At 35.3% G+C, this 17665-nt stretch overlaps 1 non-coding gene across 1 annotated transcript; it reads right to left on the reverse strand.

The window, feature by feature from the left end:
- Positions 1-15600: 15600 nt before the first annotated feature.
- LOC120158843 lies at positions 15601-15707 on the reverse strand. Its single transcript, XR_005519286.1, has one exon. It is a non-coding gene; the product is annotated as a small nucleolar RNA R71 (small nucleolar RNA).
- Between the last annotated feature and the right edge of the window lie 1958 nt (positions 15708-17665).

A 17665-nucleotide genomic window follows, 5' to 3' on the forward strand; every position in this document is an offset into this window, starting at 1 on the left:
ATGACCTTTTCTTCAATAGCCAGTTCCCCAGTGTATCTGGTAACTTCACTCATCTCTATTATGGCCTCGCTACCATGTTGCTTCTGTCTGCATTTCGTTCTTACTAGAAATCATTCGATTTTTCCACTGTTTAATAGTTCCTTGGAGAGTTCTCTAACTCAAAGATTCGCACTTGACAACTCTGCAGTGCACTTTTCAGACTTTGAATTCACCTTCTCAGTAAGGCATTCTCTTCATGGCTTTCTTGAAGGTCACTCGGTCCCATGAGAACCTTCTCTTGGAATAAGGATTCTTCGAGTTGTAGGATGTAATCACTAAATTCTGTGTTTTTAGCCCGACATTGAGCTAGATCCTTTTCAAGTCTCGTTTGTGTTTTCTAGATCCTTCGATTGAGACTCTGCACTTGCATATTTTTGTCTCCACACCTTTTCATCCAGTTGTTGGTTGTCTCTTCCCTTGTTTCGAGTATAGTATTGAAGTGTTTCCTTTCCAATTCTCACATATTCTTTTTATTATCGAATTCTTTGATATTTTGTCCTCTAATATCAATTTCAGCAAGCATGTTATTTAATTTGGCTTCAAACCCCTTGGACATGATGGTCTTCTCAACCTAGAACCCCTCAAGAATGCTATTCTTTTCATCTTCCAGCTCTTTGACACGATCTTTACCACTTTTTAGTTCTTCCATAGCTTCGCGGCTCTCGACCTTATATTTTATAATTCACTCCCTCTTATCAAGCTTAAGCTCTTCTATTTTTTGCTTCCCTTTCTCTAAGATCTTGATTAGACGATCGTTTTTTACCTTCAAATATTTGACATGATGTTTCTCTGCGTTTAACTCTTTGGTTAACTGTGTTGACGCTCTTCTTGACCCAAATGTTGTCCTAGATTTTTGTAGCTTGTAGTAACCCATCTTTAGATCTTTCAAATCCAAGTCTATTTTTTCTTCTTTTTATTAGCATTGCGTATTTTTCTTGTTTATATCATTAGACTTAGATACTTAGGATTAGTTAGTGACACCTATTCCTAGCTGTAGCAATCTCTTAAAATCCCTCTAATCCCTGTGGAGACGATACTCACTCACTACTATATTGCTTACACCGATTGTGTACACTTGCACAGATTTGCTTGCCTTAGCATATACATTTACAAGCGATCATATATCCTCCTTTAGGTTAGGTAGAGGAATATTTTCATTCTTCCTAACAGACATCCACTCCTCATAATCGGGCATCAACATCACTTTGGCTACCTCGGCTCTAGTACGGAAAGTCTTATTCCATGCTCTAACTGCATCAAGGATGTTTTTCTTGTATTTGTTTCCATGAAACACAAACTTAGATGAGTGCAATCCAGTAGTAAATAAGACAAATTGACGGCTATCATATTGCCTCAGAACCAAAAGTGGTGAGTACCCAATTCCTCCCCATAAACCGATTAGCATTACCTATTATAGTCACCATACTTATAGATGAACTCACATTGTATTTGCCAAGGGGCACGCCAAACGATGTCCTTGTCTTCCATATTTATAAGGGCATTTATCCATATGTCTTTAGTGACTCCTTTTGGCCACTCTTGCTCGGGGAATTCTCTCAAAGGTGAGTAGCTGGTACTAAACCGACGATATGAATTTTTTTTCAATTTTCCAAAAGTAGCTACGGATCCAGATATATAGTAGCTGTGCGCATCCTGAAAACTGACCACCTTCAAGCCTTTGACAAGCATTCAAGAATCAAAAGGTCTCTACTAAAATCACAGGAGTAGGGTTGACATTTTTTGTAATTGTTCGAATAAATCCACAGTTGCAACCTTAATATATCACAAGGACTTCAGGAAGATGACTAAGCCATAAATACCCAGTGCAAAGAGGTCAAATCGTATCTTCTCCTCAAGATGAATTTGAATGATTTCTTTAATAGTAGTCCAAGAAATGCCTTCACTTTCATATTTTTTTTTGGTACGAGCAACCACCCATTCCTCACGCACTCTTGAAATTTTTGCTAATTTGATTATGAAGGTTGAGTTTTGATGGACTTGGAATAAATTTGATTCTCTTGAGCCTCCTCTATGTGCAACAAGGTAATATATTCTTCGATGGTAGGAACCATTTCTTCTCGATTGAAAGTGAAACAGTTGTACCTTGGATTCCAAAATTGAGTCAAGACAATAAATTCATATATTCTCTTCAAGATGAATTTGAATGATTTCTTTAATAGTAGTCCAAGAAATGGTCTTCTCAGCCTCGAACCCCTCAAGAATGTTATTCTTTTCATCTTCTAGCTCTTTGACACGATCTTTCTCCTTTTTTTTGTTCTTTCGTAGCTTCGCGACTCTCGGCCTTATATTTTATAATCCGCTCCCTCTTATCAAGCTCAAGCTCTTCTATTTTTTGCTTCCCTTTCTCTAAGCTCTTGAGTTGACGATCGTTTTTTACCTTCAAATCTTTGACATGATATTTCTCTGTGTTTAACTCTTTGGTTAACTATGCTGACGCTCTGCTTGACTTGAATGTTGTCCTAGATTTTTCAAGCTCGTTATAATCATTCTTCAGATCTTTTAACTCCAAGTCTTTTTTTTCTTTTCTCTTTCTTAGTATTGCAAATTGTATGAAATGAAAGTCAACGTTGATACTCAATATGAATTTGTCTCGTCACGTATCTTCCAACTCTTTCGACCAATCATCTTTCTCGGCTTTGAACTCTGCTCTTAAGATCTCTATTTCTAATGGGACTATCCTAATTCATTTAGTCTTCATGCATTACATTTCATCTTTAGTTTAGTTTTCATGCATTGAGGACAATGCATCTCTCAAGTTTGGGGGAGGTGTTGTACTCAATACTTAGTTTTTTTTTATAATAATTGGTTGAAATAGTTGCTGTCATGGCATGAGTTTCATTAGGATAGTTGTTGGAAAAAGTTGATGATGCCCAATGATGATAGCAAATTTTATTGCCTAGACCAGAATTATTTTACATGATTGTTGAAGGCTAGAACCGATCTTAGGACTTGATTCTTTGTAACTCTTTGAACACGATTGTATGTTTTCTCTGGTTAAGGTGCTTAGAAAAGTTTTAGGAAATAAATTTTTGCGCATCGTGGTATTAAATGTTTGAAAGGCTAAATTGAACTCCTTAATGTTTTGAATTGTGTTGAATTACAAATAAATGGCTCGGCATAACTATAGAGGGACACTCCTCTGTGCGATGGCATGACCTGGAAAAATCCCTTAAATAAATGGTTGCCTTGGCATATGAGTGAATGAAAGCAGTCATAGGATGACTCTACTTTACTAGCTCAGGGGTGGAAGGTATGCTCCCTTTCACTTAGAGTGTGGTATGATAGTGTGATGAGCTGACTCCCCTTAAAGTATGCTTAAAAAGACGAAGAAGAGTTGAAGTTACATGTTGAAAAAAAATAGGAGTGAAACTATGCTTGATGAATAATTTGATGCTTGGCAAAACAGAAGAGCTTACTTATGAGTTTTCTAACTACGTTAAAGCATAGATTGCTATACAATTATGAACACACACCGACAAAGAATCCTGACCTGGGAAAGGTACTTGACTTCTCGTACAGTCTACCATGTTGAGGCTAAACGTTTTGCTAGGGGCAGAAATTTTAAACCACATGATTATCCTAAGTTTTTGCTTTGCCATGGCAATTTATTTCTCTATTGTTTATTATCCATTTCTTGAGGACAAGCAATATCTTAAGTTTGTGGGTGTGATAACTCCGTAAAAAGGCTATATTTTAGGTCTTTTTACTTAAGTTATTGATTGTCTAAAAGCCATTGACATAGCATTTTTGCTGCATATAGTTGCATTTAGGACATATTTTCATGTGGTGGATAAGTTTTTCCAAGGCAAAGTTTATTTGATTAAACAGATGCTATTGATGAGAAAGGTTTTTGTTGATTGTGATGAAGATAGATTAATGTGCTAGGGCCAGTGGAACACAGAAGACGAAGACAGTGAGGCACATAATTTTCTTGTCGAGGCAAGATTTATCTTGCAAGTCTAATACGGATCTGACAAAAAACTGACGTCACCTGCCAACTGTTTGATTGACCTCACGTACAATCACGCCCTTCAATGAATTGACCACCACCAGTCGCCTTTCTAGTTATAGCATGAACAAGTCAACAGGGGTATTTAAGGAATATTCAATAACACAAAACCCTAGGAATTCCCATTATAAATACCCAATTATAGCCGCCTAGAAAGAAAGAATCATATAGAGAATATACCCTAGGTTAGGAAAAAGGCGGTCGCAACGTCCTTTTTTTCACCGTCCCTACTCGTCTGTCCTTGGTGCTCTCCATAGCCAGGCTTCGCCGGGGCAGTGGCCAGACCCTAGAGAGAGGCTGGTGCACTGGAGCAGTCATGGTGGTGGTCTGACGTCACAACAAATCTCTGTTCTGGGAGTTTTTCTTCCTATTGTTCTTCATGTTTTATTTTTCTAAGGGCTTGTACTTAATGAATATTTTTGGGATGATGTTAACCACACCATAAACTGTTTTATTTGGTGTTGGGAATGCTTGGATGATATTTTATTTTACCGTTAATGAATGATTAAGTATGTTTTTGTTATGTGTTGTTTTGTTCATTGTTTTAACCATTTTCCTTGACACTATAAGAGCTTCGAGAGATTGCCTGGTGTATAGGCAAAACATTTCTAGACCTTGTAAGAGCTTTCGATAGATTTTCATTTTTCTAGAAATATATTCTTAGATTTGAGAGAATTAAGATAGATCTACGTGAGCAATGGAATAAATCCGGGATGGTGATGTTCTAACCTGTCTGCCTTAGAGATATGGAGAGGGTTTCAATCAACTAAAGGGGATAAAAGCTTGACTAGGATAAATAAAGATATAGTTTACACTGAGGGGTATCGCTACAACAACAGTCTGAAAAACCAAGGGTTATAGTTAACGTTGAGTGGTATTGCCATAACAACTATCTAAGAATACTTGGTAATCCTATCGGGGAGCCTAAGAATAGCATATCAAATCATTCTTAGCATAAAATAACTCTTCACCATAGCAAAACCAACCTAAGTGCTCCTTTAGAAGTCCGATTGTGTGAGGTTTCCAGTCTATTTATAAAGTTTTGATAACTTTAGCCTTGACAACTTTTATTTATTTACCCTTACATATCTTTCTTCCCTCGACCATACTTTTTTCAATTTGTTCATACCATTTGCCATTGCTTATTTACCTTGTTTATATCATTAGACTTAGATACTTAAGATTAGTTAGTGATGCCTATTCCTAGCTATAGCAATATTTTAAAAGCCCTCCAATCCTTGTGGAGACGATACTCACTCACTACTATATTACTTGCATCGATTGTGTACTCTTGCACAGATTTGCTTGCCTTAGCATATACATTTACAAGCGATTATATATATCCTCATTTTGGTCAGGTAGAGGAATATTTTAATTCTTCCTAATAGACCTCCACTCCTCATAATCGGACATCAACATCACTTTGGCTGCTTCGAATCTAGTATGGAAAGTCTTCTTCTATGCTCTAACTACATCAAGGATGTTTTTCTTGTAATTGTTTCCATAAAACATAAACTTAGATGAGTGCAATCCAGCAGTGACTGGGATAAATTGACGGTTATCATATTGCCTTAGAACCAAAAGTGGTGCATACCCAATTCCTCCCCACAAACCGAGTAGCATTACCCAATTATAGTCACCACACTTATAGAGGAACTCACTTTGTATTTGCCAAGGGGCATGCCAAACGATGTCCTTGTCTTGCATATTTCTAAGGGGATTTATCCACATGTCTTTAGTGACTCCTTTTGGCCACAATTGATCGGGGAATTCTCTCAAAGGCGAGTAGATAGTACTAAACCGATTATATGAATTTTTTTCAATTTTCCAAAAGTGGCTATGGATCCAGACATATAGTAGTCGTGCACATCTTGAAAACTGACCACCTCCAAGCCTTCGACAAGCATTCAAGGATCGAAAGGTCTGCTAAAACCCTAAGAGCAATGTTGACATTTTTTTGGTAATTGTTCGAATAAATCAACAACTACAACCTTAATATATCCCAAGGCCTTCAGGAAGATGACTAACCCATAAATACCCAATGCATAGAGGTCAAATCGTATCTTCTCGTCAGGATGACTTTGAATGATTTCTTTAACAGTAGTCCAAGAAATGCCTTCACTTTTGCCTTTTTGTTTGATACGAGTAACCTCTATTCCTCGCGCACTCCTGCAATTTTTGCTAAGTTGATTCTGAATGATTGAGTTTTGATGGACTTGGAATAAATTCGATTCTCTTGAGCCTCCTCTATATGCAACAAGGCAATATATTCTTCGATGGTAGGAACCATGTCTTCTCGATTGAAAGTGAAACAGTTGTACCCTGGATTCCAAAAGATAATCAAGGCTTGGAGCAACTGATCATCTATGTCAATATACAACATATAAGAAATGTCCCCATAACACTGGTAAAACTGTAGTTTATTGCTCGACTCCCATTTTTCCCAAATGTCTCATAAGTCCTGGAAGTCATTTCTTTTAAAAGAAACTGGAGCATAACCGACTAAATATGACACATGATCGGCTTGTAAATTTCCCCCTTTCTATCTCTGCAGTGCTTCAGACCACTGTCGTACCTCAGAGTTTTGAACTACTTGATTCAAATACTTTTCGTCCATTACTGAAATATTTACAATTTGACGATTAACTGAAGATCAACACCCTCAATCTTGAATATGCAATGAAAATAGAAAAAAAAATCACAAAAGGTAACGAGTTAGTACATATAATAAGTTAATAAAATTTTTGAAAAATGCCTACCCCATCATGATAGCTACTCAAACATGTTTTTTTATTAAATAGCAGTCCTACCCAAACATGCTTTCTAACACATATACTTTAAGTAATATGGTAAACCTTAAATCGCATAATTTTCTAATCCACATGCATTTAGAAAAAATACAAAAAGATAATTTATTAAAAGGCGAATGTTAGAGTTCATTTCTCCTTTGTTAATCATATTTTGCACTACATTTTTGAAGGCTAAATAGTTCTCAATAGAGTGACCAACAATTCCATCATGGTAATCATAATGTGTGTTTGTTTCATACCAGCAAGGGTACGGTAGTTGTAGAAGAGTCAAACAATAAGGGCGTACCACATCCGTCTTCAATAGCGAGGTGTATATCTCAAAATAGGGTACTGGTAGTGGTGAGAAGGACGACCTCTCACTCTCCTTGCGAGGTCCCCTGGAATCATTTTTTTTGGTGTTCGTGTCATTTTTTAGCCCTTGGTTGGGTTATTGTGACATGTTTTGCAATATTCTTTTAGTAGACACTTACATTATTAACATTGTTTTTTTTTCGGTACACGGGTTTTTTTCGACCTCTCACTCTCCTTGCGAGGTCCCCTGGAATCATTTTTTTGGTGTTCGTGTCATTTTTTAGCCCTTGGTTGGGTTATTGTGACATGTTTTGCAATATTCTTTTAGTAGACACTTACATTATTAACATTGTTTTTTTTTCGGTACACGGGTTTTTTTAACTAGACCCATCAAATGCCTCGATCTTGCCACTTTTTATAGCGTTCTCGATGAGCTCACCAGAGATGACCAGATCAGCAAAGTTATTAGTGGCATTTTCAAGAAGATGCCCTAAGTACGAAGCTTTCAAGGTGTTGACAAAAATTATAGTAGCCTCCTTTTTGAGTAAAGGGGGTTGGACCTGTGCAGCTACATCATGCCACCTTTGGGCATATTTTCAAAAACTCTTATTACTTCTTTTTTTTCTATATTTTGAAGATTCCACTGATCAATAACCATATATGTGACATGGCGATACTGTTCTAGGAATGAATTTGCCAAGTCTCTCCATGATTTAATGTGAGCCCTGGTTAATTGGTTGTACCATTTGGCGGCATGTTCTGTCAGACTGTCTTGAAAACAGTGAATCACTAGCTTTTTATCTTTCACATGGCCAACCATCCTCCAGCAAAACATGGTGATATGAGATGAAGGGTATGTGGTGCTATCGTATTTTTCGAAGTTGGGAACCTTGAACTTTATAGGGATGATCAAGTATGGGACCAAACTCAGCTCTCTAGCGTCGAACCCATAGAATCGTTCAATTACCTCTACTGATTTTACCCTTTCTTCCAAGTTCTTCAACTTTTTAGTTAGTTCATCATTGGATTTCTCTTTTTCGGCTAAGTCAATCATATCCAGGGTTAGGTGCTCGGTACTAAATTCTCTTAGCCTTACACCTGGAACATGCGGATAGATGTTTAGGAATGCGAGTCTTATATGGTGTTACTGATTCTCATTGTTGACATATGCATGAGGTCGGGATTCTTGAGGTACCGAAGAGCGATAAGGGACGTGTATAGGTGTGAAACCTGGAGGAGGACCGGGTTCTGGTGCGGAACCAGGAGGGGGTATGGGTTCTTGGCTAGAGGAGGCAGGATTTTCAGCAGGATCTTTTTCAGTTGTAGCATGCCTCTTGAATATGACCTATATTTTCTGCAGCATATCTAGTTGTGAACCTGTAATGTCGGCCTCATTCTTTTCCAATTTACTTCTCATTTCTGTCTGCATGTTTTTCTGCTCTTGGTCGATACGGCCTAACCTTTCTTCTATCTTCTTACTCACTTTCCTTGTACCGTAAGGATGTTGCATTTGTTTGTCGCTAACGTGGGACAGGGTAGCTACGATTGGAAACCTTATCGTATTATTTTTGTGTTTTAATTAATGAATTCATGTCTTAATACAAGATATTTAAAATTCATACATAAATAAATGCAATGAAGAATGAATGTATGCAAAAGGTATTGATCTTAAAAAGTTAATTGTCATAGAACAACTTCCATCGGAACACAAAGTTTTCATTACATAATAGTTCACTTTTATAGATACGTCTTGGCTTTCCTATTAAGATATACAATTTCATTAATCAAACACGAAATCATCTTCCCAAACTTAGAAACCAGATTGATGTGGTTCTCAATGACCTTTGCTATGACAGCCAGTTCCCTAATGTATTTGGTAACTTCACTCATCTGTTTTATGGCCTCGACTACCATGTTGCTTCTATCTGCATTTCGTTCTTTATAGAAATCATTCAATTTTTTCCATTGTTTAATAGTTTCTTGGAGAGTTTGCTCTAACTCAGTGATTCGCACTTGATAACTCTGTAGTGCACTTTCGAGACTTTGAATTCGCCTGCACAGTAAGGCATTCTCTTCATGGCTTTCCTAAAGGTCACTCGGTCCTAGGAGAACCTTCTCTTGGAACAAGGATTCTTTTAGTTGTAGAATGTAATCACTGAATTTTGTGTTTTTAGCCCGATACCAAGCCTGATCCTCTTCAAGTCTTGTTTGTGTTTCCTGCATCCCTCGATTGAGACTCTGCACTTGGAAATTTTTGTCTCCAAACCTTTTCATCCAGTTGTTGGTTGTCTCTTGCCTTGTTTTGAGCATAATATTGAAGTGTTTCCTTTCTAATTCACACCTCTTCCTTTTAGTATCGAATTCTTCGATTTTTTGTACTCTAACATCAAGTTCGGCAAGCATGTTATTTATTTCAGCTTCAAAACCCCATGAACATGATGGTGTTCTCAGCCTAGAACTCCTCGAGAAGGCTATTCTTTTCATCTTCCAGCTCTTTGACACGATATTTACCACTTTTTAGTTCTTTCATAGCTTCGCAACTCTCGGCCTTATATTTTATTGTCCGTTCCCTCTTATCAAGCTCAAGCTCTTCTATTTTTTGCTTCCCTTTCTCTAAGCTCATGAGTAGACAATCGTTTTTTACCTTCAAATATTTGACATGATGTTTCTTTGCGTTTAACTCTTTGGTTAACTGTGTTGATGCTGTTTTTGACCCGAATGTTGTCCTAGATTTTTGTAGCTTGTAGTAACCCTTCTTCAGATCTTTCAACTCCAAGTCTACTTTTTCTTTTCTCTTTCTTAACATTGTGTATTTTCCTTGTTTATATCATTAGACTTAGATACTTAGGATTAGTTAGTGACACCTATTCCTAGCAGTAGCAATCTTTTAAAAACCCTTTAATCCCTGTGGATACGATACTCACTCACTACTATATTACTTGCATCGATTGTGTACACTTGCACATATTTGCTTGCCTTAGCATAAACCGATTGATGGCTATCATATTGCCTTAGAACCAAAAGTGGTGAGTACCCAATTCCTCCTTATAAACCGAGTAGTATTATCCAATTATAGTCACCACACTTATAAATGAGCTCACATTGTATTTGCCAAGGGGTACGCCAAACGATGTCCTTGTCTTGCATATTTCTAAGGGAATTTATCCACATGTCTTAATGACTCATTTTGGCCACTCTTTCTCGGGAAATTCTCTTAAAGGCGAGTAGCTGGTACTAAATCGATAATATGATTTTTTTTCAATTTTCCAAATATGGCTACGAATCCAGACATATAGTAGTTGTGCGCATCCTGAAAACTAACCACCTCTAAACCTTCGACAAGCATTCAAGAATCAAAAAGTCTATGCTAAAATCACAAGAGTAGGGTTGACCTTTTTGGTAATTGTTTGAATAAATCCACAACTGCAGCCTCAATATATCCCAAGGCTTTGCCTTCGGGAATATGATAAGCCATAAATACCCAATACAAAGAGGTCAAATCGTATCTTTTCATAAAGATGAATTTGAATAATTTCTTTAATAGTAGTCTAAGAAATGCCTTCGCTTTTGCCTTTTTGTTTGGTACGAGCAACCACCCATTCCTCGTGCACTCTTTCAATTTTTACTAATTTGATTATGAAGGGTTAATTTTTGATGGACTTGGAATAAATTTGATTCCCTTGAGCCTCTTCTATGTGCAACAAGGCAATATATTCTTTGATGTATTAACCATGTATTATCGATTAAAAGTGAAATAGTTGTACCCTGGATTTCAAAATTGAATCAAGGCTCGGAGCAGCTCATCATCTATGTCAATATACAACATATAAGAAATGTCCCCATAACAATGGTAATACTGTAGTTTCTTGCTCGATACCCATTTTTCCCAAATGTCTTGTAAGTCTTGGATGCCATTTCTTTTAAGAGAAACTGGAGCATAACCAACAAAATTTGTCACATGATGGGCTTGTAAAATGTCCCCTTCCTGTCTTTGAAGTGCTTCAGACCACTGTCGTACCTCAGAGTTTTGAACTACTTGATTCAAATACATTTCGTCCATTACTGAAAGCTTTACAATTTGATGATTAACTGAAGATCAACACCCTCAATCTTGAATGATGTAATGAAAATAGCAAAAATAAAATAAAAACTCACAAAACGGAAACGAGTTATTACAGGTAACGAATTAACAAAATTTTGGAAAAACACCTACCCATCATGATAGCTACCCAAACATGTTTTTTATTAAATAGCAATACTACCCAAACATGTTTTCTAACCCATATACTTTAAGTAATATGGTAAACCTTAAATCGTATAATTTTCTAATTCACGTGCATTTATAAAAAAACAAAAAGATAATCTACTAAAAGGCGAAGGTTAGAGTTCGTTTCTCCTTTGTGTACACTTATTTAGGTACTTACAGACAAAGTTTCAGCATGGTCTTAGATCGGGTAGCTTTCCACAATTTACTATATGCAGAGTTCTGGTTCTAGGAGTAAAGGTACTTGAATTATCCTTGTCGGTGCCCCCGTGGGTGAGCCAGACCCTCAATCCTCACCCATTATTGGCTTAAGCGGACCGAGTTCAATTTAAGAGGGCACATTTCCCTATGCCTCAAACGGAGAATAAATCCTCATGAAGACATAGGGCATATGAACTTCGGAAGCTACTTGCTAGGTCTGACACGGAGAATAAATTCTCATGAAGACATTGCTTTCACTCTCACTTAAAGGGGAAAGAGCTCGACTATAGAGCTTATGTTTATGCAATACACATGTTGTGTATGAAGAGAACTTCTCAAACCTTTGACAAACAACCACACAAAAAATCGAACTAAAGCGAATCCAATATTTCAATATCTGAAAATCAATCAAGTGCACACATTAGTATACAAGGATATAAAATTAAGCAAAATAACAATCGAAAGGAATCAAAGCAATCATAAATTAAATAAATTAAATAAAATGAATTTCTCAATTCCTAACTATAGAGGTAATATATAATTGATTTAAGGCTTGACCCTCTACATCCCTAGTGGAGTCGTCAAGTTGTCGTAATCGATTTTCGATGATACGACGTGTCTCAACTCAATTTTTGAAAAATTTGATTTCTGTAAAAGAATTGTTTTGGAGTCACCATCGACCTTTTGTGTTAGGTAGGTCGAATACCCATAAACCATCTTTTAAAAGATTTTTTAAGAAATCATCATTTTAAAAGTTACATCGATCTACATGTAACAAGAAATTTATTCATTTTTGTATTAAAAAGAAAAAAGTTAGGGGATCGATTACGTATGAGGAAGGATAAGCATCCCCACAATGCCCAAAATTTGTACCTCATCGATTATAAATTGTCTCTAATAGTGTAAATTTATGAATTTGAATATAAATTTAAGTTAAGATCCCATTATTCCAAATTCAACCATGCAATTTTTATTGAACGAAAAATTCTAAGGAGAAATAGAAAATATTTCAATATTTCCAATTTAAGAGACAATAATCCGTAAAATACTTTAGGACAAATATTTCTCTTTCCAACTTAAATAAAAGGAATATAATAATTTCTCCCAAGAATTCAAGATTAAAATAATTTTATTCGACCCAAAAAAGAAATTAAGCCAATTTATCCAAATTATATATGATTAGAAAAGACAAGGGATATTCAATTATTTAAAAATATCGAGAATTAATCCCTAATAAAATTAGGCGAATTGTCTTGATAAGTTTAAATAAGCAAAAATTTCCTTTTCCCTTCAAACTTGATTAGTTTTAAATGTAGTCAATTTTTGTTTTGGGGGGGTTTCTAGTAGGGTATTTATTTATTTTAAAACATCGTAATATGACATCTAGTTACTTTAAGATATTCCCTTCTTAATATTTTAAAATAAATAAATATTACCCTTAATCCAATTATGTAATCGGTTGAGTTATGCTTAAGAGGCTTTCAGGCGAAATAAAATGTCCTCATTAAAAATAAATGCCTAAATAAAATATATTTAAATTAAAAAGGTAATTTGAAGCATTTAAAGAAAATATTATAAATATACATATGGACTAAAAACAATTTAAGGTGTTTTAATTGAGAAATAAAAAAAAATAATCATTTTGCACGAAAGTCATTGAAAATACACCTCCCTTATAATTAAAATTTTCTTGTGGATTCCTCTCATAGAAACTTGGATTTAACTTTTTTTTTACTTACTAAAATCTATATATATATATATATATATATATATATATATATATATATATATATATACATGATATTTAACATAGAACATAATATTTATTATAAAATGTACTAAGATATAAAACATAACATTCATATACACAATGCAGTACCTGTAGTATTATATAAATATATATGATAAAGTAATATATAATAATGTACGTGAAGTAAATATATAATATATAAAACAACTTAATGGTACAATATAAAACAATATACATGTGGATTCATTTGTAACATAGTGACAAAAAATAAATGCATAGTAAATTTGAGATCATAAAATAAAGAAAAAGCATCAAGGCATGAAACAGGAAAATCAGATAATATGACATAAAGATCAGTAGCCAATCTCGATGAAGTAATATATCAAACATATGACTAAATGAAAATAATACAAAACCGTACATCCAATTCGAAAATTATATAAAATAAAAAATGAAATGGTGACCAAAGCGTAAAACGCGCTAAACCTGAAGGGACCTAAGGCGAATTTGACCTAAAATATGGGTATTTAAACTATGTTTCAGCTAAACCCCCAGCCCTAGCCGCATAACTCACCCCTCCCCTATTTTCTTCAAAACTAAAAACCTGATGCTCTCCTATGCCCATGTTCGGCCGAGAACCAACTCCCTAAAACACCAACCACCACACGTTGTAAATCAGTGATAAACAACCATCCACACGCCGACCACCACCATCGGTGGTAGGACAAACCTGAATCTTTCAAAAATACTCGAAAACTATTCATAAAATGAAATCTAAGACCTCGATTTAGGGTTTGACGAACCAAAAATGAGAGCCTCAACCCGATGAGCACTCCTTACCCGACGACTAACATCCGGTTACCTCACTTCGACGAGATAAAACCACGTCAGGTATTAAACCACTCATCACCTTTTATTTTTTTATATTTAAAACCTTCCCCATACATGTAACATATTGCTCGGAAAAAGAAAGAAAGAAATGAAATAAAAAAAATACCTCTTGTATTGCTTCAAATTATTTTTTGGGGAGTTTAGAAAAACCAACCCTTTTTTAGTGAAAAAATAGGGTTATTATAACCCCAAAAATATTACAATTTCAACTTATTTTGGTGTATTTGGTTAATGCAATGTGAGACAGAGGGTATGGCAATGTAGGTGATGTTGGTTGAAGTGTTGGATGGCACGGCATAGGGCTGCTGCAACCAAGCATGGCTGATGGAACCAGGCATGGTTGATGGCAGGGTATGGCCTTTTTGCATTTTAAAATAATTTATGTGATATATTTTTTTGGGGTAAAAAATTGGTGCGTACAATTGGTCTAGTGATTTGTTTGTTATCCTAATTGTTACTACATTCCTTGCCTTTAATATTCTAAATTTTTACCTTTCCTATAAACCTATCACTATTTCATTCCAAACTTATCTTTTGCAAAGAATCAATAATTCTAAGCTATAGTTCCTTACTCTCTATGGATTCGGCATCTGATACACCTTGTGTATCCACTTTATTACTTGATATACGACACATGCACTTATATTGAATGTTGTAACAATATTGTAGCATCAAGGTTTTTGCACCGTTGTCTGGGGAGCAATGGTATTCCATTAGAATTGTTTTTCTTTATTTTCAATAACTTTGTTTATTTTTAGTTTGTAGGTACATTTTAATGTAGCATTGTTAGCACATTACACGCATCAACATTCATCACTTAGAACCATTTGATATGAAAATTGAGCGAAGTATCCACCAAAGGAGGCAACAACAACAACCAAACATGGCTCAGTATAGTGCTATACCTTTACAACATATTTTGATGTCGCAGAATTACCACAACATCGATGATCACAATATGACAAATTGAAAACATGTTGTGCCGACCTTAGATGATCTAAATCCTGACATCGTTAGACCTGCCATCCATGATGCCCACTTCGAGTTGAAGCCTATAATATTCCAAATGTTGCAGTGTATGAGGTAGTATAATGGTTCATTCATTGAGGATCCTAGAGCACACTTGAGGGCATTCATAGAAGTATTTGATTCGTTTGTTCAACAAGGAGTGCCCGAGGAAATTTTGAAACTGAAATTATATCCTTACTCTCTTTGTGACAAAGCCAAGTTGTGGCTTAGCTCATTGCTGCCTGGAGCTATATCATCATAGAATGAACTTACCCAAAAGTTTTTATTACAATTTAATCCTCCCAACATAAATACAAGAATGACGAATGACATCACATCTTTCAAGCAATTAGAGGATGAAAATTGGTATGAAGATTGGGATCGATTTAAAGATTTGCTGAGCAAATGCCCTATGCATAGTTTCCAGCATTGGACACAAACATATATATTCTATAATGGTCTTAACATGCAAACGAGAATGGTTGTAGATGCATCTATCAGTGGAGCATTGTTGGACAAGCCTTACAATGAAGCTTACGAAATCCTTGAAATATCTCCAACAATGACTACCAATATCCTAACACAAGGATTATATCAGGTAGACACAATGCTAAAATAGTGGACAATGATGATAACATCAAAATGGTCTCATAGATTCAACATTGTCTGATATGGTGATGAAGATGCAACAACCTAGAGTTATGCATAAAGTTAAATTATCATGTATTATTACTTGTGTTAATTGTGGTGAAAATCATAATTTCGAGGACAATGCATACACCTATGAGAACACCTACAATCTGAACTTCGAGAATCATTTTGATCTATCATGGAGAAGTCAAAAATGTAGACAACCCTAATGAAGCATTGAATCTATATTTTAAGAATACACAACCACAACATCAGTTGCAAAAATACTATATGCAGCAACAATCCATGTTGTCATATCAACAGACACACCATCAAGCAATGCAACCACAACAATGTAGCAACCAACAGAATTATCAAGGATAATATTCTAATCAAGCCACCACCTAAACCTCCCTTGAGTCTCATTTGAAAGTGTATATCTTAAGAAATGAGGTGAGAAATCAAAAGAATGAAACTTTGATACAAAGTCAGTCAGCATCACTAAGGGAATTAAAGAATCAAGTTGGACAGTTGGTTAATACATTGAAAAACAAACAATAAAAAGCATTGCCAAGTGACATTGAAATTACTTGTAACCAAAATTTCAAGGCTGTCACAATAAGAAGTGGACTCCAACTTAGGAATAATGATGAACATAAAAAATAGGATGAAAGGTATAAATTGCAACCTAAAGGAAAAGAACTGAAAAAGGTGATTGAGTCACCAACATTTCATGTCACAAAAAATGATGTTGACGAGTGCAACAATTCTAAGTCATTTCCACCAGCAATGCCAACAACACTACCACCTGTGATGCCACCAAAAATGGATAACGTACTAGTACAAGTGGACAAATTCATCTTTCCAGCAGACTTCATTATCATAGATAGTGTAGCTAACAAGGATGTGCCAACAATGTTGGGCAAACCTTTCCTTACTATAACACGAGCACAGGTTGATGTCCACAATGGAGAACTCATAATGTGTCTAAATAACCATTAGATTACATTCAATATTTTGCAATGCGATGAAAATGTTGAATGTTATGTTGTTGGCATTATTGAGGGAACAAAACAAGAACACTCGGATGAATGTTGGAGCATATTTAATGGGAATAAAATGAAACATTATGGTTGCAATATACCCCAACACATTTCCTCGATTTGGTTCTATAAACTCAGGTCTTACTAGTTTATATTTTTTTATTTTATCAGTTTTCTATTATTTTCTTTTTAGGTCATGTTTTAATATTGATCAGCACAGCATCAGCCAACACATGATGTCTTTGCTTCAAAGCATCAACTAGAGTTACAGACAGTCATTGTTGCAACATCATCTTCCAGTAAGAAAAAAATGTAGTTGAAAGAGAAGACATCATCAAAGACCTACCCAACTTTTTCCAACCCAAGAAAGACTCGTTAGGGGAGTATTGCTTCCATTCTCCCATTTACTCTTATTCATGTTTTTATTGTTGTGTGTATTGAGAACAATGCATATCTTAGGTTTGGGGTGTGTTGTTTATATTGTGTCATTCATATATGTTGTTTATATTTGTATTTATCATATTACATTTGTTTGTTTGACATGTGAATTGATGCTCATATTGTTTAGATCATTTAGGATATTGTATATATAATGTTGCATGTATAATTCTTATAGATTAATGAAGCTTTTTTATGATTTTTTTATGATGCTTGATGATGAATAATTAGTTGTGAAATGTCATGGGAATGTTTTAGATACTTGTTAGG

This window comes from Hibiscus syriacus, unplaced genomic scaffold (assembly GCF_006381635.1).
Source record: "Hibiscus syriacus cultivar Baekdansim isolate YM2019G1 unplaced genomic scaffold, ASM638163v2 tig00111330_pilon, whole genome shotgun sequence".
NCBI classification, from domain to species: Eukaryota; Viridiplantae; Streptophyta; class Magnoliopsida; order Malvales; family Malvaceae; genus Hibiscus; species Hibiscus syriacus.